The 25,829-nt window shown below is 48.0% G+C and overlaps 1 protein-coding gene across 2 annotated transcripts in view; it reads left to right on the top strand.

The window, feature by feature from the left end:
- The first annotated feature begins 234 nt into the window (after positions 1-234).
- Positions 235-25,829, top strand: part of CDRT4 (CMT1A duplicated region transcript 4) — a 44,862-nt gene continuing 19,267 nt past the window's right edge. The window contains exon 1 of one of the 2 annotated variants that reach the window (XM_061141087.1): positions 235-267. The gene's annotated coding sequence lies outside the window, so the exon portion shown is untranslated. Of the gene's footprint in view, positions 268-1,586; positions 1,676-25,829 lie in introns of those variants that run through there. The other variant, XM_061141088.1, reaches the window with a different exon arrangement.

Below are 25,829 nucleotides of genomic sequence, written 5' to 3'. Positions count from 1 at the left end.
GACTCTTCCAGCAATCTGGACCGCATTGCCGACGCCCCAGCTCTGCCTCTCATCTCCTCAGGAGAGAGAAAGAGAGAGAGTGACACGGCCGGAGACGCTGGGGAGGGGAAGACGGCCGAGAAGATGCGGACCAGCCGGGCGTAGTGGAGGGAAGGGCGTGTCCCTGCCCTCGCTGGGCCGTCCAGCGGCGCCCCCCACCCGTCCCCCGCACGTCCGCTCGGGATGGACAGGGGGCACGCACGGGTGCACGGCCGGAGGAAGGAAGCGGTGAGCCAGAGGGTTCCAAACAAAGGATGACAAGACAGGGTCCCAGAGCGCTGGGCCTGCCAGCCCCCCTCTTCCCGGCACAGCTGACCCTCCCAGGCCGGGACCCAGAGGGAAGGGTGGAGGCCAGCCACCTTCCTCCCCTGCCGGACGTACCCTCGTGTCTAAGGGTGACTAATGGGTACGGCTGAGGGGTCCAGTTCTAGAAATGATCCCTGTCCCTCAGTCACCCCTCCTCCCAGTTGCTTTCCCCCTTTATTGTTTTCTGAGCCCTGATGGTGCTAAGTGGTTACTGCTCAGCAGCTAACAGGCTGTGTGATCCACTGGCCAGTGGTGATGGGTTGGGGGTGGGGGTCCCAGGAGGATGGACATGGTGGCAGTGAGGTCTGGTTCTCTCTCCCACTCTCGGGGATCAGAGACGCCTTCCTGGCTAAGGTGGACAGGAGCTCCATCTAAAATCCTGCCTGCTGAGGGGTTGCACTTGCTCTCAGGAGGCTGCGACCCCCTGAATCAGGTCATTGCATCCTTTCTCACCTAAACCACCTGGTTTCCAGCTTAAGCCCCCTGCAGCTGACTGCTCACTTAAGTGGACGGCCTCAAGGTTCCCTCCCTGCACCTGAAGGCTATGTTTTGGCGAAGGCATGTGAAAGGGTGTTCAGAACTCTGAGCAGAGCCCCAGGCTGGGCCAACCTGGCTTCTTGTGAGACTCTTCTCTGACCCCCATCCCCAGAAGCTCCCCGAGGAAGTGGTGCAAGGCTTCGGATCAGGGGCCTATTGCACACAAATGTGATGTCCCCAGGTGACACGCTGAATGAAATAGGAACTACTGTTAATAGGTCACCAAAGTCAGCCCAAGACTGGGGAGGAAGGCTTTATGTCTGTGGAATTAAATAATCTCCAAGTGGTCAGAATGAACTCCAAGCAGAATAGAGGACAGAAGAAAAGGATCCAGTGGTCACAGTGAGTGCCAAGTTAAAATGAGTCATTGGGGATGGATCAGTGATGACCAGGGAGGGACACTGAGAAAACCCCCACAGAAATGCTCGAGCAGCCTCCGGCACCATCCTTCTGTTACTAGAAGATGCTCAAGTCCTGGTCATTGGAAAAGACCTTGATGCTGGGAAAGACAGGGAAGGAGGAGAAGGGGATGACAGAGGGTGAGATGGTTGGATGGCATCACAGACTCAATGGATGTGAGTTTGGGCAAACTCCGGGAGACAGTGAAGGACGGGAAAGCCTGGTGTGCTGCAGTCCATGGGGTCGCAGACTGGGACACGAGTTAGTGACAGAACAGCAAAAACTCCTTTCAAAACCTCAGGAAAGTGCTTCCTCCCCGAGTGCCTTCATTCTGCAGGATGCACAAGGAGGACCTTGTACTTGGGCTCATTTTCTCACAAGACGTGCTGGAAAGGTGAGCTCTCAGTGGCCACAAGGTGACCACACTCATGATTTTATGTCCATTACTGAGTCACGGTGGGAGGACGCTGGCCGGCTCACCCAGCAGAGGCTGCCCCTGCAGCGGAGCCTTGTGGCTCAGGACAGAATCGTCTTAGCAAAAACACCACTCTGTCTGGAGGATAGATTTGCAAGAAAAGACAGAACCAAGAGTCTTTGAGCTCTTCCTGTACCCCCCCTTTCCCCTCCCCCCACCCCCTCCCTCTTCCCACCCATCATCTCCTGTCTCCTCCGCTCTCTCCATCTGCCCACATAGCTGACCCTCCTCTCTGCATATTAGGGGTTTAGACTACAGCTTCTCAATTATCTGCACTACTGACATTGGGGCAGATAGTTCTTTGTCGTGGGGACCATCTTTGCATCCTAGGATTTTAGCAGCATCCCTGGTTTCTACATGTAGATGACAGTAGCACTCCTTCTCCCCTCTCCAGCGATAACAACTCAAAATATTTCCAGATATTGCCAAATGTTCCCCTGGGGAGGGGGAGGTGTGCAAAACTGACCCCCAGTTGAGAACCACCAGTTTAGACAAATCCCAGATGGAAGTATCTGCTGTCACACTCAGCAGTAGTTGCTCTTACACATAATCACTGACATTTTTGTGTCCAGTAGGATCATCCGATAAAGGAATTTATTGATAAAAGCATGCTTTTATTCCAGGCCCAACATCTGTCATTATCTTCTAGTCGTCCTTGTCCCCTTCCCTCAGCATCTTTGAAGTAGTGCCAAGACTGTTTTTTGCTACTCTAGTATCACTCAGAATGATGTCTGTGTGTTTTGGGTCTCTACCATGAGTGAAATAAGTTTGTGTTTTTTTTGGGAAACATGATTTCACATTTTTTTCTACAAAAAATTAATTGATTTACTTGGAAGTGATTTAATAGAGTGTTTTTCACTGCCAGTCTGCTGGAGATTGGCTGAATCATTGTCCCAATGCATTCAATTATGAGATTAATTTCTATTCATGCATTTTTCTTTTTTTTTTTTGCAATCTGTTGGGAATTAGTGAATTTGCAGATTTACTGGTCACAGTGCTTATAGACTCTCCATCTGTATTCTCACTGAGGTCCTGCTTATGATGCATGAGTATGATGTTATACTGAGATGTGGTCCATGTTCCTATTACATTATTCTGAGTATACTCTGTGCTCTGCTTTCAGTCCTGCCTTTATCCCACCATGAATTGCTTTTGGACCCTTGATCCATTTTGTACTTTGGGACTATTGCACAAGACAATTGTAAACCGCAATAGAAAGGAAACCTAAGCATTATGAGAAATAACCTGCAAATAATGAGAAAATGTTGGTTGAGGTACACCACACCTTGCCAGGTGAGAGATAGCCAGGACAGGTGACCTGGTGCTGTGGTGTGACTTGTCCTCAGACTTCCCTGCAGTGATTTTGGTTGTAACATTGACTAGGAGCACACCTTTATGTTAGAGTCACCTGTCAGACGTGTGACATGCAGTGAAGGAGGTTTGCATCAGAGTTTTCCCAGAAGAGCAGCATCGGCATTCCCACCTTCAGGTTCCTGCCAGGTGCTTCCGGGCACAGGTGGATTTCAGCCCTATTTAGGGAAGACTGAGCGTGAATCAGCAGCATTCCTTCAGAGGCTGGTAGAGGGAGAAAGACTCCAGATGCCCAGCGGTCCTTCTCTGGGCAGGACAGCAGGACCTGTGGGCATGAGCACCGCCCCCCGACTCCACCCCACCCCAGATAACACAAAACTCTTGGCAGAAAAGGGTGAGGCTGTTGTTTCTGCTCTGGATGTGTGGTGACAGGAGATCGGTTTCAGCAGAGGGTGAAGCCCAGGGCTGAAATGCAGTTGGACAGCTCCACAATGCCAGGCCCCGGGGGTTTTCCCAGCACAAATCCCTGCTTTTGACAAAGACCAGCACTCTGGGCTACAGGACAGCTCAGCAGCAGTGGCTGGCCCCAGCAGTGGCTCCACCGCCACCCAGGATGGGCTCTGGACCCCATGCCCTGCTCCTGGGGCCCTGGAGGCACCAGGCTGTCTTCTCCACAAGCAGCCTCCCTGCTTTTCTGCCATGACCAGACTTGGGTGGGGGATGTGAAAAAATGAAGTTAGGTTCATTTAAGAACAATTATTTATTTGTTTGGCTGTTCTGGGTCTTAGCACATGGGATCTAGGTCCCTGACCAGGAATAGAACCTGGTTCCCCTGCATTGGGAGTGAGGAGTCTTAGACACTGCTGCTGCTGCTGCTGCTGAGTTGCTTCAGTCGTGTCCAACTCTGTGTGATCCCATAGACGGGAGCCCACCAGGCTCCCCTGTCCCTGGGATTCTCCAGGCAAGAACACTAGAGTGGGTTGCCATTTCCTTCTCCAGTGCGTGAAAGTGAAAAGTGAAAGTGAAGTTGCTCAGTCCTGTCCGATTCTTAGCGACCCCATGGACTGCAGCCCATCAGGCTCTTCCATCCATGGGATTTTCCAGGCAAGAGTACTGAAGTGGGGTGCCATTGCCTTCTCCGCTGACCACCAGTAAAGTCCCAAGAACAATTTCATACTCAGTTCAGTTCAGTTGCCCAGTCGTGTCTGACTCTTCGCGACCCTATGGACTGCAGCACGCCAGGCTTCCCTGTCCATCACCAACTCCCAGAGCTTTCTCAAACTCATGTCCATTGAGTCAGTGATGCCATCGAACCATCTCATCCTCTGTCGTCCCTTCTCCTGCCTTCCATCTTTCCCAGCATCAGGGTCTTTTCCAATGAGTCAGTTCTTCGCATCACGTGGCCAAAGTGTTGGAGTTTCAGCTTCAGTTTCATATTACCTCCATTAAAAAAAAAACTTCCTGAAGGATCAGAAGGGCAGGTAGGAGGATGCTTCTGGAGGGAGAACTTGTCAGGAGAGCTGGGTGACGTTATTACTATTGCTATTGTGGCTGTTATCCTGCCAGAGTTCATTGCCTGCTGATACTAGCCAGATGTGGCATGTCGTGTCTTATTTACCCCCACAATCCTGCTGTCACCCTCACTGGACAACTGTGGAAACGGCCACCTGGCAGGTTGAATGTTGGCCCAGAGTCCTGAGCTGCTGAGCTGAGGTTCTGGGTACTATTCCTGGCTTTGGGAACTTTCCTAAGACTGATGTCATGGTCTCCTACTTGGAAAATTCAGGGTGGGTTAGTTGACCTTCAGTGACTTTTTTTGCTCTCACACACATTCCCTTATGTCCTAATTTCTGAAAGTCCGTTTCCTTGGGCCATATCCTAAGAAATGCATGAAGCAGACTCTTCTTTCTGAGCTTCCTTCCTTCCCCAGTGTTCCCCAGGGCTTCCTCCATCCACGGAGGGGCAAGGAACCAGTGCCTTTGTGGAATTTAGTTACTCCTGCTTCCATCAGAGATCATGAAGGAGGGACTCCCCTGGTGGTCCAGTGGTAAAGCGTCTGTCTGCCTTGCAATGCAGGGGACTTGGATTCAATCCCTGGTTGGAGAGCTAAGATCCCACATGCCTTGGGGCAACTAGGCCTGCACGCCACAGCTACTGAGCCTGTGAGCACTACAACTAAGACCCCAGCCAAGTAAATAAAATAAAAAGAACCCATGAAGGAAAATAGCTTCAAGTATTTCTTTTCCATTCAGTGATGGAACAGCAGCTACCAGCCAGCAGGTAGCGAATCATTTGCTGGAGGCGTAAGAGTCTTAGTATCACCCCACTGCTAAAAGTCCCCAGATTGTCCCATCCTGCCCCTCACTCCCAATTAGGTAAATGAGGAAATAAGGTTTTGCAGATTCAGTTCTCTGCTTCCTCATCGGGAAATCCCATACAGAGATGAATACCCTGAAACCGCTCCCCACTTTTGGAATGTTCAGATTCCTGACAAGGAGCACTCCAGGGGACCTGGAACGTTCCAGAGGAAACAAACGCAAGATGAGCAGAGGGAAAAAGACCTCAGAGCACCAGGTTCACAGTGCCAGGGTGAGGGTGGCTGGAAACTTCTCAGGGGTGGTGGCTGCCCAGGTCAAGGGATACCAACAGGAAATGCTGCCTTCCAGGGCCCCCAGGCTGGGAGGAAGCCCAGGCTACACAAGCTTGGCCGTGCCCCTGCTTCCAGAGACACTCTGCCCAAGGTGACTCAGGCTTCCTGAGAAGCCGCTTATCGCTGCCAGCAAGGACATCTGTGCCTTCCTCACCCACGACATCACCAAGTGGCGTCACCTCCTCCCCCAGCCAGGTCAACATCAGGGAAAGGAGGCAAAGCCGGGCTATGCTAGGAGCGCCCCCATGACGAGGCTTGGTGACTGTCTCCCCAGGATTTCTGTTTCTGCTTCCCTGTCCTCCTCCCTCTGCTCGGAGGCTGCTGGAAGTCCGGGAAGAGCTGACTCACTTGCCCATGAGCTCCTGGCTGCAGGAGGGACAGAGTCATTGCTATAGCGACCATTAGCTTCCAGACTCAAATCAGGACAGGAAGCCTGGATGGAGAAATGGTGCTAAAGGGATGAGAGGACCACACATGTTGAGAATTAGTCTCCTGGATGTGGTTTGCCAGAGGAAGGCAGTATAGGGTGCAAGTCATAGCCCAGCTCTCAGAGCCGACCACTTGTGTCCTACCAGGTAGAGGATGACTGCACCCCTCCTCAAAGTCCATCCTGGAAGGGGCTAGAGAGAGGGGGAAGAAAATCCCATCTGAGTTTTCTTATTGATGGTAGTGGAGACCATGGAGCATGAGACAGTTCTGTACCGTCATCAGGGTTCCCACAGCATCCTCCTGAGAGACCATGAGATGCTTCTGGATGGCAGGAGCCCTGCTTGCCTCACCTGGGGTGGTGCCTCTAAGGCTTGTTCCTTGGAACTCATCCTTGGAGGCCAGCTACCACCTCCCCTCCCCCCACCGAAGGGGCACGTGGTGGCAAGTTCCACCACACACGGAAGTGAATGGAAGCCTCTTAACAAAACAAATGAAAGGAGACACGACCTGTTTAACTGTTTATAAGCAAAGGAGCCTCCCTTTATTGTTTCAGAAAACATTTACTTTTTTAAAAAAGAATTCTTGGTTGTTTTAGTTTATTCAAACTTTGTATAACTGTGGTCTTTGTTCAGTCACTAGGTTGTGTTTGACTCTTTGCGACCCCATGGATTGCAGCACTCCAGGCTTCCCTGTCCTTCACTATCCCCTGGAGTTTGCTCAAACACATGTCCATTGAGTCGATGATGCCATCTAACCATCTCATCCTCTGTCACTCCTCCTGCCTTCAATCTTTCCCAGCATCAGGGTCTTTTCCAATGAGTCGGTTCTTCACATCAGGTGGCCAAAGTTTTGGAGCTTCAGCAACAGGTTAATTTCCTTTAGGATTGACTGGTTTGATCTCCTTGCAGTCCAAGGGACTCTCAAGAGTCTTCTCCAGCACCACTGTTCAAAGGCATCAATTCTTCCATGTTCAGACTTCTTAGTTTCTTTTTTTTTTTTTTCTTAATTATTTAGCTGGATTGAATCTTATTTGCAGCACTTGGGATCTTCGTTATGTCATGCGGGATCTTGCATTGAGGCTCACAGACTCTCTGGTTTTGGTGCACAGGCTTAGTTGCTCCGAGGCATGTGGGATCTTAGTTCCCTGACTAGGATTAAATCCACATCCCCTGTATTGCAAGGTGGATTCTTAACCACTGGACCACCAGGGAAGTCCCAGAAAACATCTACTTTTATCTCGGGGAACCAGAGCCATGAAGGCACATCGCAGCCTCAAGTGGGGGAGGGGAGGGGGGGCTGGCCTTTTAGAAAAACCAGGATCTCCTGAGGAGCTGGAGGTTTCATCCTATGAACCGTGGAAGGCAGTGGCAGGATTCTTTCCCCCTTCATATAACATTTCTCCTGATTGCATACGTAATGCATATTCATTGTAAAAAACTTCGAGAGCCTCTTCAAGTTCTGCCTGCTTCCATCTTGACCCCCTGCAGTCTTTCCCTTTTTGCATCCATCACTGCATCAAAACACAGATCTGAGCATGAGTCCCTCTTTGACGCCCTCCTGTCGCTCTTAGGAGGGAGACAAAGCTTCTTCATGTGGCTTCTCTCCAACGTCCGCTCTTCCCTGCTTTTCCAGTTCATTTACCCCCACACCCTCATGTGTATCTCAGGCAGACTGAGGGCCCCTCGTTTTCACTACTAACTTTGGACATTTTGTTCCTTTTCCTGGAATGACTGCTTCTTCTTTCTCGTCATCATGGATCTTCCACTCCATCCTTTGCTTTTCAGCTGAGTTATCACTTCTTCAGAGCCATCTTCTCCGATGCCTTTGATTGGGTCACATCTCCACATTTATGCCCCATGCAACTTGAGATTGTATGTTTCCTTGTGATGGGTTGGTGTGAGTCTATAGGCTGTACAAACTGTAAGTCAGGGTAGGTTGTAAGCTCTGTGGGAGTTGACTGGGTCTGTTTTTGCTCATCATGCTGGAACACAGTGCTCAGAAAAAGCTGTTGGTGAGCAAATACATAAATGAGTAAAGTGCCACAGACGGTTTGAAAGGTGGTGGATTCCACTAAAGCTGTCGCCAGTGGTACCATTTGCCCTTGGCTTAAAGCAAACAAAGAGACTGTGTCCTTCTCTCTGGGAGCAGGACCTGCTTCAGTGGTTCAGCGTTTCAGCAGGAGCTGCGTCTGGTGGGGCCGTTATTTTAGAGTTCTGCTTTTTCTGAAAGCTCACTGACCCAGCTGCCAGTTCTCACTCCCTCCGTGATCTCATTAGGGAGGGAGTGTTTGGATTTAAACACGTTTGGCTGTTGAAGAACCCCGATTGCAAAACAGGGTGACTTCATGCTCTTCTTTTTTCCCCTTAGAAGCACAGTTCTCTTCACACTGGGGAGGCCTGGCAAGGGTTCCCCGAAAGAACAGAAAAATAGTGTTTCAGAGGCATCCTGTTTTCACTCCGTAAAAGGACCATTGTAACACGGCTTTTCATTGTGTGTGTGTTCATGTTCATCATGTTTCCATGTGTCTGTCACAGAATGTCACAGCACCAGGTATTGGGTTCTCCAGTTTGGGTGAAGTTAAGCATTTTCATCCCTGACCTGCCTATTTGTGGACAGAAGTCCCCTCCCACTTAGCACGTGGGAACCCTATAATCCCGTCTCCGTGGGCCTTCAGACATAGCCAGCATTCACTTGGCAGAGTCACTTGTCCTCATTTCCCTTTAGTTATTCATTCAGCAAACACTCAGAGCCCACAGGATGGATGACTGGCTCCGAATTTGCCACAGTGACTTCCTTGGCCTTTGATGACTTAGTCTCCCTCTTACGAGAGTGTAAGCTCCAGGAGGGCCAGGATCTTTGTCCACTTTGCTCACTGACATACCTTAAGGACCTAGAATAATGCCTTGCACTCAAGAAAGACTTGTTGACTGAATGGACGCATGTTACTCTGTGCTCCAGGGACCTCTCTGGTGTCCAGTGGTTAAGAATCCACCTTGTGATACAGGGGCCCTGGGTTCGATCCCATGTTGTGGAACTAAGATCCCACATGCTGCAGGGCAACTAAGCCCACACGCCAGAGCTAGAGAGAAGCCAGCACACTGCAATGAAGAACCCAAGTGCTGCAACTAAGACCTGATGTAGCCAAAAATAAATTAAAAAAAAATATGCTCTAGACACCTTCCTATTTTTTACCTGTCTAGTACTCAGCATCTATGCCCACCACCCACTGTCACTTGGGATGAGAACCCTAGTTTTCCATGAGGAAAAATCCTCTCACTTTCAGACTCTAGGGTGTGGAAAGAGACTAATCTTTTTGTTGTTGTTGTTGGCTGAACCACATGTCATGTGGGATCTTAGTTCCCTAACCAGGGATTGAACCTATGCCTCTTGTGGGTTCTTAAGCTCAGGTACTTAATAACTGGGCCACTAGAAAAGTCCCAAGGGAGAAGGCTAATCTTACCCCTAAGACTCAAGCTGCTAAGACTGGATCCCGGGTCTACTGTTCAATTTCCTGGGAGGAGAAGCTCTCCTCCCAGAGGACATGAAATGGGAAGGCTTTCAAAGGCTTTCACTGTTGGGGCCACCATATAGTGACCGCTTGCCTGGGAGTGGAGCCCAGACTGAGGATGGCAGAGCTTAGAGAAACTGAGAATCACTGAGTTCTGATGACATTGCTCTTTCTGCTTCCGCTAGTGTCCATCTGTATTAGTTTTCTAGAGTTGTCACAACAAAGTGCCTCAAACTGGTTGGCTTAGAAATCCAGGCATTTTGGATTTGGGCCCACCCTAATGACCTAATTCTAGCTTGATTACCTCTGTAAAGACTGTGTTTGCAAATGATGTCACATACACTGGTACTAGGGCTTAAAACTTCAACATTTTCTGGGGGGAGGTGGGGAGGGACAAGATTCAGCCCTTAGCTCATCTCTTGCAGCTGAGAGCTTTACACACTTAATGTTTCATGAAGCAAATCAAGTTCCATGAGGCAAATCAGTAATATCAAGTTTGTCTTCCTATGAAAAACTACCACCTTCTGGTGTTGGTCCATCTCACGGAAGTTTGCAATAAAGTAGCCAATGATCAGCATTTATTTCCTGAATATCTTCTGCATGGACTTAGATGTGGGCACAAGGTCCATTGGAGGTCAGAAGAGCCACAGGCCACTTCCAGGTTCCTGGACTTATAAAAAGCAGAAATGAGAAAGCAAGTTTCTAGATTCTTTGTGAGAGTTTTCATGTTTATGTGGAAAAAGTAAAGATTTTATGCTCTGCATGGTATGTCATTGGGGGAATTGTGAATTAAAACACACACTTATTAGAATGGCCGAAATCCAGAACACAGACAACAGCAGGGGCTGGAGAAGATGTGGAGCCAAGGGAACTTTCATTGGTTGCTGGTGGGGATGCAAAGTGGTGCAGCCTCTTTGGAAGACATTTGGTAGTTTCTTACAGAATGGAACACTTTTGCTGTGTCGTTGCTGTTCAGTTGCTAAATTGTGTCTGATTCTTTGCGACCCCATGGACTACAGCACACCAGGCTTCCCTGTCTATCACCAACTCCCAGTTTGCTCAGACTCATGTCCATTGAGTCAGTGACACCATCCAACCATCTTATCCTCCAGCAATTGTGCTCCTTGGTATTTATCCCAATGAACTTAGATCTTCATTCACATAAAAAGCTGCACACAGTCATTTACAGCACCTTTATTCATAATTGCCAAAACCTGAAAGCAACCAAGATGTCCTTCAGTAGATGGACGGGAACACTGTGGTCCATCCAGACAATGGAATACTATTCAGTGCTAACAAGAAATGATCTATCAAGTTGTGAAAGGATACAGAGGAATGTTAAGTGCCTATAACTAAGTGAAAGAAGCCATCATGAAAAGGCTTTATACTGTATGATTGCAACTGTAGGACACTCTGGAAAAGGCAAAATTATGGATACAATGAAAAGATCAGAGGTTTCCAAGGGCTTGGGGAGTGAGGTGAATATATAGAGGATTTTTAGGGCAGTGAAAATATTCTGTATGATACTATAATGATGGACACAGGTCCTCTATACATTTGTCCAAACCCAAGGAATGTGCAGTTTCAAGAATGAACCTTAAGGTCAACTATGGACTTTGGGGATTCTGATGTCTCAGTGTAGATTCATCCTGGGTGAAGGATGTCTCACTCTGGAGGGTGATGCTGATTATAGGGAAGCTATGCATATGTGGGGGCTGGGGGTGTATGGGAAATTTGTACCGCCAGTGTCTTTAAACAGGAAATCATCCTAGAAAATAAAGTCCTTATACAGAGTGCCTTCCAGGTGGCGCTAGTGATAAGGAACCTGCCGGTGCAGGAGACTTAAGAGATGCGGGTTTGATCCCTGGGTGAAGATCCCCTGGGGGAGGGCATGGCAACTCACTCCAGTATTCTTGCCTGGAGAATTCCATGGACAGAAGAGCCTTCTGGGCTACAGTCCACAGGGTTGCAAAGAGGTGAATATGATTGAAGTGACAAACACAAACACGCACATACATACAGGGTGAAGTCGGTCAGAAAGAGAAAAACAAATATTGTACATTAATGCATATATGTGGAACCTAGAAAAATGGTATAGATGATCGTATTTGCAAAACAGAAATAAAGACACATAGGAACCAACATATGAATACCAAGGGGGAAAGAGGGGGTGGGATAAATTGGGAGATTGGGATTGATGCATATACACTACTGTGTATAAAATAGTGAGAACCTACTATATAGCACAGGAACTCTACCCAGTGCTCTCTGGTGACCTAAACTGAATGAAATCCAATAAAAAGGGGATATATGTATATGTATATGTATAACTGATTCACTTTGCTTTATAGCTTTAAGCAATAAAAAGCAATGTTTTTTAGTTTTAAGCAACTCCAATGAAATAAAAATGAAAAAATGTATTTAAAAAAGACCCACCTCCCAGAGTAATGGAAATAAAAGCAAAAATAAACAAATAGGACCTAGTTAAACTTAAAACCTTTTGCACAATGAAGAAAACTATAAGCAAGGTGAAGAGACAGGCTTCAGAATGGGAGAAAATAATAGCAAATAAAGCAACTGACAAAGAATTAATCTCAAAAATATACAAGCAGCTCATGCAGCTCATGGAGCAGGAAATGGCAACCCACTCTAGTGTTCTTGCCTAGAGAATCCCAGGGACAGAAGAGCCTGGTGGGCTGCCATCTATGGGGTCGCACAGAGTCAGACATGACTGAAGTGACTTAGCAGTAGCATGCAGCTCAATACCAGAAAAATAAACAACCCAAGCAAAAAATGGGCCAAAGAACTGAACAGACATTTCTTCAAAGAAGACATACAGATAGCTAACAAACACAAGAAAAGATGCTCAACATCACTCATTATCAGAGAGATGCAAATCAAAACCACAATGAGGTACCATCTCATGCCGGTCAGAATGGCTGTCTTCAAAAAATCTGCAAACAATAAATGCTGGAGAGAGTGTGAATAAAAGGGAACCCTCTTATGCTGTTGGTGGGAATGCAAACTAGTACAGCCACTATGGAGAACAGTGTGGAGACGCCTTAAAAAACTGGAAATAGAACTGCCATACGACCCAGCAATCCCACTGCTGGGCATATATACTGAGGAAACCAGATTTGAAAGAGACACGTGTACCCCAATGTTCATCGCAGCACTGTTTACAATATCTAGGACATGGAAACAACCTAGATGTCCATTGGAAGACAAATGGATAAGAAAGCTGTGGTACATATACACAGTGGAATATTACTCAGCTGTTAAAAAGAATGCATTTGAGTCAGTTCTAATGAGGTGGATGAAACTGGAGCCTATTATACAGAGTAAAGTAAGTCAGAAAGAAAAACACCAGTACAGTATATTAATGCATATATATGGAATTTAGAAAGATGGTAACAACGACCCTATATGCAAGACAGCAAAAGAGACAAGGTTGTAAAGAACAGACTTTTGGACTCTGTGGGAGAAGGCGAGGGTGGGATGATTTAAGAGAACAGCATTGAAACATGTATATTACCATATGTGAAATAGATGACCAGTCCAAATTTGATGCATGAAACAGGGCACTCAAAGCCAGTGCACTGGGACAACATAGAGGAATGGGATGCGGTGGGGTGAGAGGGGGTTCAGGATGGGGGAACACATGTACAGCCCTGGCTGATTCATGTCAATGTATGGCAAAAGCCACCACAATATTGTAAAGTCATTCAGTTCAGTTCAGTTCAGTTCTGTCGCTCAGTCGTGTCTGACTCTTTGCGACACCATGATGACTCTTTGCGACACCATGAACTGCAGCACGCCAGGCCTCCCTGTCCATCACCAACTCCCAGAGTCCACCCAAACCCATGTCCATTGAGTCGGTAATGCCATCCAACCATCTCATCCTCTGTCGTCCCCTTCTCCTCCTGCCCTCAATCTTTCCCAGCATCAGGGTCTTTTCCAATGAGTCTTCTCTTCGCATCAGGTGGCCAAAGTATTGGAGTTTTAGCTTCAATGTCAGTCCTTCCAATGAACACCCAGGACTGATCTCCTTTAGGATGGACTGGTTGGATCTCTTTGCAGTCCAAGGGACTCTCAAGAGTCTTCTCCAACACCACAGTTCAAAAGCATCAATTCTTTGGTGCTCAGCTTTCTTTATAGTCCAGCTCTCACATCCATACATGACCACTGGAAAAGTAATTAGCCTCCAATTAAAATAAATACATTAATTTTAAAAAAAGATAATGCTTTTCAATATACTTAAAGCCCAGTGCAATACAATTGCAGTATGTTAAATTCATTATAGGATTTCCAAAAAAATGAGCTCAGTCACTTAGTCATGTCTGACTCTTTGTGACCCTGTGAATGTAGCCTGCCAGGCTTCTCTGTCCATGGGATTTCCAGGAAAGAATACTGGAGTGGGTTGTCATTTCCTTCTTCAGGGTTCTAAGAAATAGTAGTTCAATAATGGACAGCAGGAGGTGTGCCAGGTACATTGCCAGTACTTTATGGCGCAGATGCCGCCCCTAACTAAAACACCGCTGCTGCCCTCAAGAAGCCATTGACCATTTCTACCTTATAGCAAAGTGAGTCAGCCATATGTACACATATGCCCCTTCTTTTTTGGATTTCTTTCTCATTTAGGTCACCACAGAGCATTGAGAAGAGTTTCCTGTGCAACATTATGAAGCAACTATACTCCAATAAAAGTTAATTAAAAAGATAAAGGCAAAATTAACATCTCTGATAAATATTATTGTGTAGTACACACTTTGATGATATTTACAATATTGCTTTCATTCCTTTATATTTTTTTGTTTATGTGTAATTTATTTTTATTTACACACTTCTGTAACTATTAGGAGGGAATTGCTCAGATCTAATATACCAATGAATATGTGTGTGTGTTAGTCGCTCAATTGTGTCTGACTCTTTGCGACCCCATGGATTGTAGCTCTCCAGGCTCCTCTGTCCATGGAATTCTCCAGGCAAGAATACCGGAATGGGTTGCTATTTCCTTCTCTAAGACCAATGAATACATAATGGCAAAAAAAAAAAAAAAAAAAAAAAAAGGAAGAAGCCATTGACCCACTGGGGGTAAACATGCATGTGAAGAAGTGATGCTGTTACCGTGAGACATGTATGCACGGCACATTGGGAACCTCCAAGGGGGAGTTAGGGGCTCTGCCTGGTGGGATGAGAGGCCTCATAGAGGTGAAGTGAGCCTCAAAGAATGAGCGGTTTTGCACGTAGAGAAGAGGACTTTTTGGGTGGAGGGCCCAGCATGAACACACCTGATGGAGCTGGGAATGGGGAGCATTCTGGAGCCTCACTGGCTCAGCTCAAAGGGATGCAACCCCCCCAAATTTCCACTTGGTTTCTACAGGGCAAGATTTTGCTTTCATGCCCCCAACCCATCATGAGGCTTTTGAGTCTCTCCTCCTGCTCGACTGTGGGGGGCTGTTGGATGGTGGGTGTCTGTAGTTGATAGGTCACTCAGGGTCAACGGCTGAGATCAGGTTGGCCACAGTCCCTTGTTCTCAGGGCTGTAGGACTCTCACTGTGGACTCGGCTCCCTCCACATCTCTCCTCCTGTCCCCTCCACCTGCACCCTCTATAGTGCCAGAGTTTCAACTGGGAGCAGCGGGAGCTTCTATTAATAGTCACCAAAAGACTCTGCCCACAAAGAGGGAGACCAGGGTTTGATCCCTGGGTTAGGTAGATCTCCTGGTGAAGGGAATGGCTACCCCCTCCAATATTCTTGCCTGGAGAATTTCGTTTACTGAAACTACAGTCCATGGGGTCGCAAAGAGTCGGATACGGCTGAGTGACTACATACAATAAGAGGTGGAATTAGGTATGTGGATCTCTTGTGAAATAAATCATGTAGTGTTTCAAAGAGAAAAGAAATTCCTGTGGGCTTGCCTGGGTCTGGAGCACTGCACGCAGCACTTTGTCTTGAGTTGAGAGTGAGGGCTGACTGGGTAAAATCCGTCTTGTGCTCTGACCTGATAACACGATTCCGAGCTGGGGGCTCTGAGGCACAGAGTGGCAGTCTACCCGGACCATGTGGGGTGCCGGGACTGGTCTGAAAGCGCTGTGTGTATGTGGCTTGGTGTCTAATGCACTCTCTGCTGTTTGCTATCTTCTTAACAACTTAGCGACTCTCATGATTTATTGATGGGCCTTCCATTTTTTTACATTGACGATCTCGAAAGGTAGGACATGAGGAAGAACGTAACCAGGAAACATGTCTATCATCTACCTATCTAGGTGTCTGTCTAGGTGGCTTGCTAGCTAATCTATCATTGCCTGTTTTTTTATTAACTAACTTTCATCTATTCTCCTTCTTATCTAATCTTTGGCATATACTTGGAAAGATAACTCAGAAGGTGGTTTTCTTCTTTTTTTAAAATAGCTTTATTGAGATTCAATTCATATGCTATAGAATTCATCAATCTAAATTGTACAATTCAATGGTTTTTTTCTCAGTATAATTAGCAGAGTTGTGAAACCATCTCCACAGTCAATTTTTTGGGGGCATTTTCATCACCCTAACAAGAAACCCCATAGTTTTTAGCTGTCATGTCCCTAACTTCTCCATCCTGCCCAGCCCCTGCCCAGGACAACCCCACTTTACTTTCTGTCTTAATGGATTTATCTACTCTGGATGTTTCATATAAATGGAATCACCATATGCTGTCTTTTATGACTATCATGTAGCCTTTATCTATGTATGTTCTGGAGTTGATTCTTCTCATAGACTGTGTGTCCATGGACAACTCACTTATCATCTCTGTGCCTCACTGTGTTCACTTGTAAAATGGGGATTGAAGTAGTGAAACCTGCCTGTTAGCACGTAGAGAAGATTTTGAATGGTGGATCGGGGAGGTCCTGGTGAGTTGAGGACAGTCCCTGGCATGGGGGTCATATACCCGGAGCCAGCGCTTAAACCCTGGTCGTCCTAACTCATTGTGCACCCAGTGAAGGGAGGGTGGGGCTGAGCACGTGCTGCAGGGCGGTCATGGGGGAGCCAGGGATGAGGCTGCCTGCCCCCATGGGGGACGCTGGAAGCCTTGGGGCACCGGGAGGCCCATGGCTTGCCCTGCACGTTCCCTTAGGGGTCCCTCTTGAGGTGACGGCAGTGGGTGGGTGAGTGCAGAGGCACAGCGTGCTGACTCTCGGGGAATTTTCTACCCACAGAGGAGGGAAAAATGCACCTCTCTGGAGGGGGCAAGCAGAGGCCAGGCAGGCCCAGTGGGAGGAAGAGAACTGGGCTGTAGGTTTTCTCCGTGGGGCTTGCAGCCTCGCTATGAACAACACAGACATGGTGTGACTAACATCATGGCCCACTGTGTGCTGGCAGGTGGCGGGGCTGAGGTCACTCCCAAAAGGCTTCTTAGCTGATTGGTCCAAGGACCTGGTCCCTGTCATCTGCAGCGCTAGGCCTGTGAGGGGCTCCAAGAGCCACCTTAAGCTGCAGAAGGCCACAGGCTGGTTTTTTGGAGGTTCTTGTGAATCTGTGCTCACCTGCCTACCTTCCACACTGTAAACCAGCCGCCACCCCAGGCCTATGCACACAAGTGTCCACAGTTTCCCTAGACTCCCCAGGAGAAGGCAGAATGTTCTCAGAGCCCCCAAATGTCACACAAGTGTTCACAGTCCCGTCTCTCTACACCCACCAGGAGAGAGGGAGGATTCTCAGAGCCCCCAAATGTCCGGAAATATGGACAGGTGAATTCCAGATCTAATAAATCAAAAACTCTGGGGTGGGGTCTGGCAATCTGGGTCTCAATAGACCTTCCAGGTGACCACTGAATAGGGGTTTGTATTTGCCTCTCTGGGGCAGAGAATCCCCCTGCTACCTGGGCTAAGGCCGAGTACCCAGTGGGCATTTACGGCTGGGCCAGGGGTCGGGGGATCCCACACTGGGGTTTGAGGACAGCACCCTGCAGCAGGCTGAGCTCCAGGGGTACGAAGGGAAGAGGGCAGGAGCCTCTTCTGCCCAGGGTGGGGACCATACCACCTGCTGACATCACAATGCCCATTTACTTTGGCTGCAGGCTCCTGGACCACCTGGGGCAGTGGAGAGAGGATGGCTGGCGGCCACGAATAGAGGACCAACGGGGAAGTAAGGTCAAGGACACGGGGACGTTTGGGGGTGAAAATAAGCCCCGGGAGGGAGAATCACCAGGCTCCTGAAAGTAGCATGGAGAACCACAGAAACCTCTCAGGTAACTCGGGGTTAGGGTCCTGTCTTGCCTTGGAGCACCAGGTATTCCAGAGAGAACAGTCAGGAATGAATGTGGAGCAAGGCCAGCCTGTCACAGCAGCAGGAGCCCTTTTGTTGGATGTCGGAAGCCTCGGTCTTCCTCCTTCCCTGCCGTCTGCCCCTGGACTCTAACTGTACTGAGGTCTGGATTAACTTTGCAGGGACTTAGGCCTGTCTTTTAAAATGGTCAGGTGACTCCACAAGGCAGCCAGGGCAACAAGTCTTTGGCAAAGAAACCAAAACAAACATGAAATACACCCGTTTCCTCCCTAGGAGTGGGGGACGGGGCTCCTATCGCGTTCCCTCCCCACCCCCCAGGAGCTCAGCACCCAGGACATGCTACCCCGGGACTGGGGGCGGCCTTGACGGTTAAGGAACTATAGGAACCCGGAGGGGAGAAGGTTGTGACAGCCACACAGACAGCAGGTTTTAGAAAAAGTGATGAATATTCCAGTTGCTTATTTAAGAATAATAAAGAACAGGAGGAGAAAGGGTGAGTACGTAAACATAGCAGTCCGTAAGTGTTCTGATCAGCGTGGACACAGTGTGGAAGGGCAAGGGGAAGAGGGAGGGGGGGCTGGCCTCAAACCCAGAACCCCAGAGGCCACCATCTGTGCCAGCAGCTGTGGTTTTGTATGTGCTCGACGTGTGAGGAGCTGCTGTGGGAGAAGCAGGAAGGGAGGGGCAAGGATGGGGGGCCAGAGTCCTGGGTTCAGTTCAGACTGCCCCGTGTCTGGGAGAGGGTCACTGGCCAGCCTGGGGTCAGGGAGCTGGTCCTGTCCGCTTCACCCGCTGCGTCCCAAGGTCGCAGTCTTCCTTCAGGCCTCCGACCAGCACTTCCCTCCTTCCTTTTTGGTTGAGTTAGTTCAGGGGTGTCTTCTGAGTGCTCCCAGCTGGGACCTGTGCAGGGTACAGGGATGCTTCCTCCCCAGTAATGGATGGTCAGGCCCACACGGCCCAGGTTGGAAAGCAGGGCAGCCATTCCGGTGTCTTCCCTTTGCCCTCCTGGTGCTGCCATGAGGGATCTGGAGCCTTGGGATCCCTTCTCCTCCCCTAGTCAGAGTGGGGGCCCTTGGTTGCTGTATTGGAATGGGTTAGTGTGTGTGTCTTTGTGTCTGTGTGGGCATGTGTGTATATGTGCTTGTGTGTGTTGGGGGCTTCCCAGGTGGCTCAGTGGTAAAGAATCCACCTACCAATATGGGAGACTCAGGAGACGTGAGTTTGATCTCTGGGTTGGGAAAATTGATCTGTGGAAGAGGAAATGGCAACCTGCTCCAGTATTCTTGCCTGGAGAATTCCATGGACAGAGGAGCCTGGTGGACTATATAGCCCATGGGGTCACAAGATTCGGTCATGACTGAGTAGGCACATGTGCATGTGTATATGTATTTGTGTCTGTGTGTGCATTTCCCTTGCCTCTATGTACTTGTGTGTGTCTGTGTATGTCTGTGTGCGCATGTCTGTATTTCTGTGTGTGTGCCTGTGTGTACATGTTCATGTGCATTTGTGTATATCTGTGTTCCTATGTGTGTTTGTGTCTGTGCTTGTGTTTCTGTGTGCATCTGTGTATATGTGTGTGTGTGCACACACGGGCCCAACCCCTGCACTCTCGAGCCCCTCCGTGGCCATGCCCCCGGTCCTTCCCTGTCAGGCTGTCAGTGGGGCCGTGGGGCTTGGTGGATGGGCGCCAGGCAGCTGGGCCTGCGGGAGTGAGGAAGGAGTAGCAGCTGGTACAGGCCACTCCCTGGGGAGTTTTGGCAGAAAAAGGAGGAAAATAGAAGTCAGGGAAGCCTGGGGTCAAGGGAGGAATTTTCTAGAGGAGGGGAGACTTGGGAATGTTTGAAGCAGAGAGGGAGGGACATTTGGAAAATGCTGGTGATGGGGGCGAGGAGTGAGGCCAGTGGGCGGGGCGGGAGGAGGGGGCCGAGCGTGGACAGTGGACGTCAGCACTGCTGCGGTCTGTCCTGGGCCAGTCGCCATGCGCCCAGATTGCTCACACCCCCAGCATCCATGCTGTCAATGTCCCCAGAGAGTGCTGACTAGCAAAGGACGCAGAGAGAAGATGCCAAACACCATGCCCAGGCCGGGAGCTGGTCTCTGCCTTTAACAGGCTCAGCATCTCCCGGGACAAAGACGTATTAGCCTCCCGCGCCTGAGGGCTTGCCTGGCCCTGGGTCTTCACTCTTCTACCACCCTTACCCTCACCCCCGCCCCACCCGCACCCCCATCCTCTCTTCACTAGAGAAAAATGAGGCCAAACGAGGTTGGTAATTTGCCCAGAGTCACACAGCTGGCAAACAACAGAACTTGGACAGGAACCCAGCGCCCTCTGACCCCAGTGTTCGCGCTCTGGGCGAGTGTAGAGCATTGGGTTCCCAGCCCCTCTGGGAGCTCTGACTCCATTGCCTGCTTGACCTCCTGTTGCTTTGCCCGCTCCTGACGTGGCCCTTCACTATCCAGACCTCAGCCGGTCCATGTGCCAGTTCTGACTTTCCCACCAGCTACTGGCTCCTGCTTCTTCTCCAGGACCTCAGGACCTTCTTCTCCCAGTCCCCGTTTTCCTCAGGCCACCAGGTCTCTGGTGACGGGACAGACAGATGTGCGGGAAGTCAGGCTCTGAGGAGGGGGCTGATGACAGGGCATTTCCAGTCGGATGGGTCAGTGTCAGGTCTGATGGCACCTGGTAAACCTCATGGTGGGCAGTCCACTGCAGAGAGAAGATGGGAAGTTGCTTCCACAGCTCACGGAGGCTGTTGCTACAGGGAAAATGTCCAGAAATCAACAAAAAGGAAGGAAAGGTTTGCCAGGTTGCTGTGAGGGATGCTCTCGAGAAGACTTCTGAGAGTCCCTTGGACTGCAAGGAGATCAAACGAATCCATCCTAAAGGAAATCAACCCTGAATAATCTTTGGAAGGACTGATGCTGAGGCTGAAGCTCCAATACTTTGGCCACCTGATGTGAAAATCCAACTCATTGGAAAAGACCCTGATGCTGGGAAAGATTGACGGCAAGAGGAGTAGGGAGCAACAGAGGATGAGATGGTTGGATGGCATCACTGACTCAATGATGAATTTGAGCAAGCTCTGGGAGATTCTGAAGGACAGGGAGGCCTGAAGTGCTGCAGTCATGGGGTCGCAGAGTCAGACTCGACTGAGCGACTGGACAACAGCTACAAGCGAGTGTCTGGTCTAGGTTAGGCGTCAGGAATGTGCAGCAGGTCAGGCCAGCAGCCTGGGAAATACTTGGCCCACTTCGGTTTTCACTTTTCATTGTTTATTTCTAACAAATGTTTATTTCACCTTTGTAATTCTTAAAGTTTTTAGGAACATGCCAGAGAATGACTTTGTTCTGGTTTTTAGACTCTTGACTTTCGGTCGCAGAGAGACAGAAGCCAATTAGTTAATCACAGCCATGGGCTGTCAGCCAGGGCTTCTCAGAGGGGCCACCTGCAGGATGTCTTCAGCCTGTATTGTCCTTCAGCCACCCTGGAACCATCATTTCACTCTTGCTCATTGAGACCCTGACCCTCTCTGACTCTCTAGCCCACTGGTTTTTCCACCACATCTGATCCTTTTTTTCTTCTTTCCAATTTCTTCAAACCAAGTCTCCTCTCTGATGCTAAAGAGAATCCCCTCTCCATATCTAGATGCACCTCCAACCGGTGGCCCTACAGCTGTGCTGACAGTGGGGGATGTAATGGTCCCCCCAACTCGTCTCCACAGTCTCCCATCTCTCTTTTCACTTTCAAGTTTTGGTCTATTTCTGCCCACACTCTCTGCTCCCTTTTCTGGCACCTGCCATCCTTACATCCTTAAAACATTTTACATTAATATGTGCTCTGCTGAGTTGCTTCAGTCGTGGACTCCTTGAGACTCCATGGACTGTAACCTGCCAGGCTCCTCTGTCCATGGGATTCTCCAGACAAAAATACTGGAGTTGATTGCCATGCCCTCCTCCACGGGATCTTTCCAACAGAGAGATTGAACCTGTGTCTCTTGAGGCTCCTGCATTTACAGGTGGGTTCTTTACTACTAGTGCCACCTGGGAAGCCCCTTTACATTAATACATTTTACAATCAGCTTGTGAGTTTCTTTCATCTTAGTTGAGGTGACATCGAATCTACAGCTCAATGTAGGAGAACTGATATTTTTACAGTGAACATGGCATTTCTCTCCATTTATTCAGACTTCTAAACTAACACCCCCAAAAGATGTCCTTTTTATTATAGGGGACTGGAATGCAAAAGTAGGAAGTCAAGAAACACCTGGAGTAACAAGCAAATTTGGCCTTGGGAGTACAGAATGAAGCAGGGCAAAAGTTAACAGTTTTGCCAAGAGAATGCACTGGTCATAGCAAACACCCTCTTCCAACAACACAAGAGAAGACTCTACACATGGACATCACCAGATGACCAACACCAAAATCAGATTGATTATATTCTTTGCAGCCAGAGATGGAGAAGCTCTATATAGTCAGCAAAAACAAGACCGGGAGCTGTCTGTGGCTCAGATCGTGAACTCCTTATTGCCAAATTCAGACTTAAATTGAAGAAAGTATGGAAAACCACTAGACCATTCAGGTACAACCTAAATCAAATCCCTTATGATTATACAGTGGAAGTGAGAAAGAGATTTAGGGATTAGATCTGATAGAGTGCCTGATGAAATATGGACGGAGGTTCGTGACATTGTACAGGAGACAGGAATCAAGACCATCCCCAAGAAAAAGAAATGCAAAAAAGCTAAATGACTGTCTGAGGAGGCCTTACAAATAGCTGTGAAAAGAAGAGATGTGAAAAGAAAAGGAGAAAAGGAAAGATATATCCATTTGAATGCAGATTTCCAAAGAATAGCAAGAAGAGATAAGAAAGCTTTCCTCAGTGATCAATGCAAAGAAATAGAGAAAAACAATAGAATGGGAAAGACTCTTCAAGTCTTGAGATCTCTTCAAGAAAATTAGAGATACCAAGGGAACATTTCATGCAAAGATGGGCTCAATAAAGGACAGAAATGGTATGGAGCTAACAGAAGCAGATGATATTAAGAAGAGGTGGCAAGAATACACAGAACTGTGCAAAAAACATCTTCATGACTCAGATAATCATGATGGTGTGATCAGTCAACTCACTTAGAGCCACACATCCTGGAATGTGAAGTCAAGTGGGCCTTAGGAAGCATCGCTACGAATAAAGCTAGTGGAGGTGATGGAGTTCCAGTTGAGCTATTTCAAATCTTAAAAGATGATGCTGTGAAAGTGCTGCACTCAATATGCCAGCAAATTTGGAAAACTCAGCAGTGGCCACAGGACTGGAAAAGGTCAGTTTTGAGTCTTATCCCAAAGAAAGGCAATGCCACAGGATACTCATACTACTGCACAATTGCACTCATCTCACACACTAGCAAAGTAATGCTCAAAATTCTCCAAGCCAAGCTTTAATAGTAGGTGAACTGTGAACTTCCAGATATTCAAGCTGGATTTAGAAAAGGCAGAGGAACCAGATATCAAATTGCCAACATCTGCTGGATCATTGAAAAAGCAAGAGAGTTCCAGAAAAACATCTATTTCTGCTTTATTGACTATGCCAAAGCCTTTGACTGTGTGGATCACAATAGACTGTGGAAAATTCTTGAAGAGATGGGAATACCAGACCACCTGACCTGCCTCTTGAGAAACCTGTATGCAGGTCAGGAAGCAACAGTTAGAACTGGACATGGAACAACAGACTGGTTCCAAATAGGAAAAAGAGTACGTCAAGGCTGTATATTGTCACCCTGCTTATTTAACTTATATGCAGAGTACATCATGAGAAACGCTGGGCTGGATGAAGCAAAAGCTGGAATCAAGTTTGCCAGGAGAAATATCAATAACCTCGTATATGGAAATGACACCACTCTTAATGGCAGAAAGTGAAGAAGAACTAAAGAGCCTCTTGATGAAAGTGAAAAGGAGAGTGAAAAAATTGGCTTAAAGCTCAACATTCAGAAAACTAAGATCATGGCATCCAGTCTCATCACTTCCTGGCAAATAGATGGGGAAACAGTGGAAACAGTGGCTGACTTTATTTTTTTGGGCTCCAAAATCACTGCAGATGGTGACTGCAGCCATGAAATTACTTGGAAGGAAAGTTATGACCAACCTAGACAGCATATTAAAAAGCAGAGACATTACTTTGTCAAGAAAGGTCTGTTTAGTCAAGGCTATGGTTTTTCCAGTAGTTGTGTAAAAGAAAGCTGAGTGCCGAAGAATTGATGCTTTTGAACTGTGGTGTTGGAGAAGACTCTTAAAAGTCCCTTAGACTGCAAGGAGATCCAACCAGTCCATCCTAAAGGAAATCAGGCCTGAATATTCATTGGAAGGACTGATGTTGAAACTGAAACTCCAATACTTTGGCCACCTGATGTGAAGAAATGACTCATTTGAAAAGACCCTGATGGTGGGAAAGATTGAAGGCAGGAGGAGAAGGGGACAGCAGAGGATGAGGTGGTTGGATGGCATCACCAACTCTGTGGACATGAGTTTGGGTAAACTCTGGGTGTTGGTGATGGACAGGGAGGCCTGGCGTGCTGTGGTCCATGGTGTTGCAAAGAGCTGGACATGACTGAGCGACTGAACGGAACTGAACCGAAACATGTTTTTTTAATAATGTATAATTTTCTGCAGAGAGGACTTGCATATCTTTTGTTGGATTTATTTACTGACTTTGGCATTTTTGAAGTAATTGTAAACAGTAACATTTCAGACATTTTTTTCTGGCTGGTATTTAGAAGTAGTATGTTGTCTTTGCCTCCAACAAGCTTGCTCAACTCGATAATTCTAATAGTTTATTTGTAGATTCATTTGGGTATCAACAGGTATAGTCAGAGTCTTCCCTCTGTGTCCTTGGGGGATTGTTCCAGGACCCTTCGAGGGTATCAAAGTCCATGGATGGTCAAATCCCTTACAGTTGGCCCCATATATGCGGGTTCAGCACCCATAACTCAAGGGGGCAACTGTCCGCTAGTTACAAGCACTGGTTTTAGAATCAGATTGACTTGCTTTTGAATTCTAACCTCAGCATTTGCCAACTGCAGGGCTTTGAGACAGTTGCTTGGTGTTTCTGAGGCTCATGACTCCCTTTACAGAATGGGGACACCATGTCATAGGTGGACAGTGGTGAGGAATGAATGGCGTGAAGTGAGTCCCGCTGGTGGCAGTGCTGGCCCTCCTGGGTCTCCATTTACATTATTCCCATCCCTGTCCCCACATCTGCCTTCCCCATGAACTCTGTAGCTCTCCCAGTTCTGGCTTTTACCCCATCATTTTATGGACTCACCCCCATACATGCTCCTAATGTCAATGTCAATGGATTCATTTGGTCCTTGAGTTTCTTGATGCCTCTGTGGCCTTCACACGTCCATCTCAGTGACATCTTTTTTCTAACACCAAATGTGTAAATTCTGACACCAGTTGATTCTCCCCTCCTCCACCACCAGCTGGGTGCCTACACATGAATTCAATTCAGATTTTGTCTACCCGGAGAGTGTCAGATAGAGAGCTCAGTTTCACAGGACTGCCCCCATTTCAATTCAAGTCCCAAGGGTCTCCTCTACTTCTCACTGGCTATAAATTTGGGGGTTCCCATCACCCCTTCCTCAGATTTTCACAATTGCTAGAATAACTCACAGAACTCAGGAAATGCTTTATTGTTACTTTACAGGAAATGTTCACCAGGTTATTGTAGAGGATGCAGTTCAGGAACAGCCAAATGGAACAGATGGAGTTTGGTGACATGCAGTTAGTTGTTCAGTTGCTCAGTTGTGTTTGACTCTTTGCGACCCCATGAACACAGCATGCCAGGCTTCCCTGTCCTTTACTATCTCCCAGAGCTTGCTCAAACTCATGTCCATTGAGTTGATGATGCCATCCA

This window comes from Dama dama, chromosome 5 (assembly GCF_033118175.1).
Source record: "Dama dama isolate Ldn47 chromosome 5, ASM3311817v1, whole genome shotgun sequence".
NCBI classification, from domain to species: Eukaryota; Metazoa; Chordata; class Mammalia; order Artiodactyla; family Cervidae; genus Dama; species Dama dama.
This window is presented reverse-complemented; position numbering and strand designations above follow the sequence as displayed.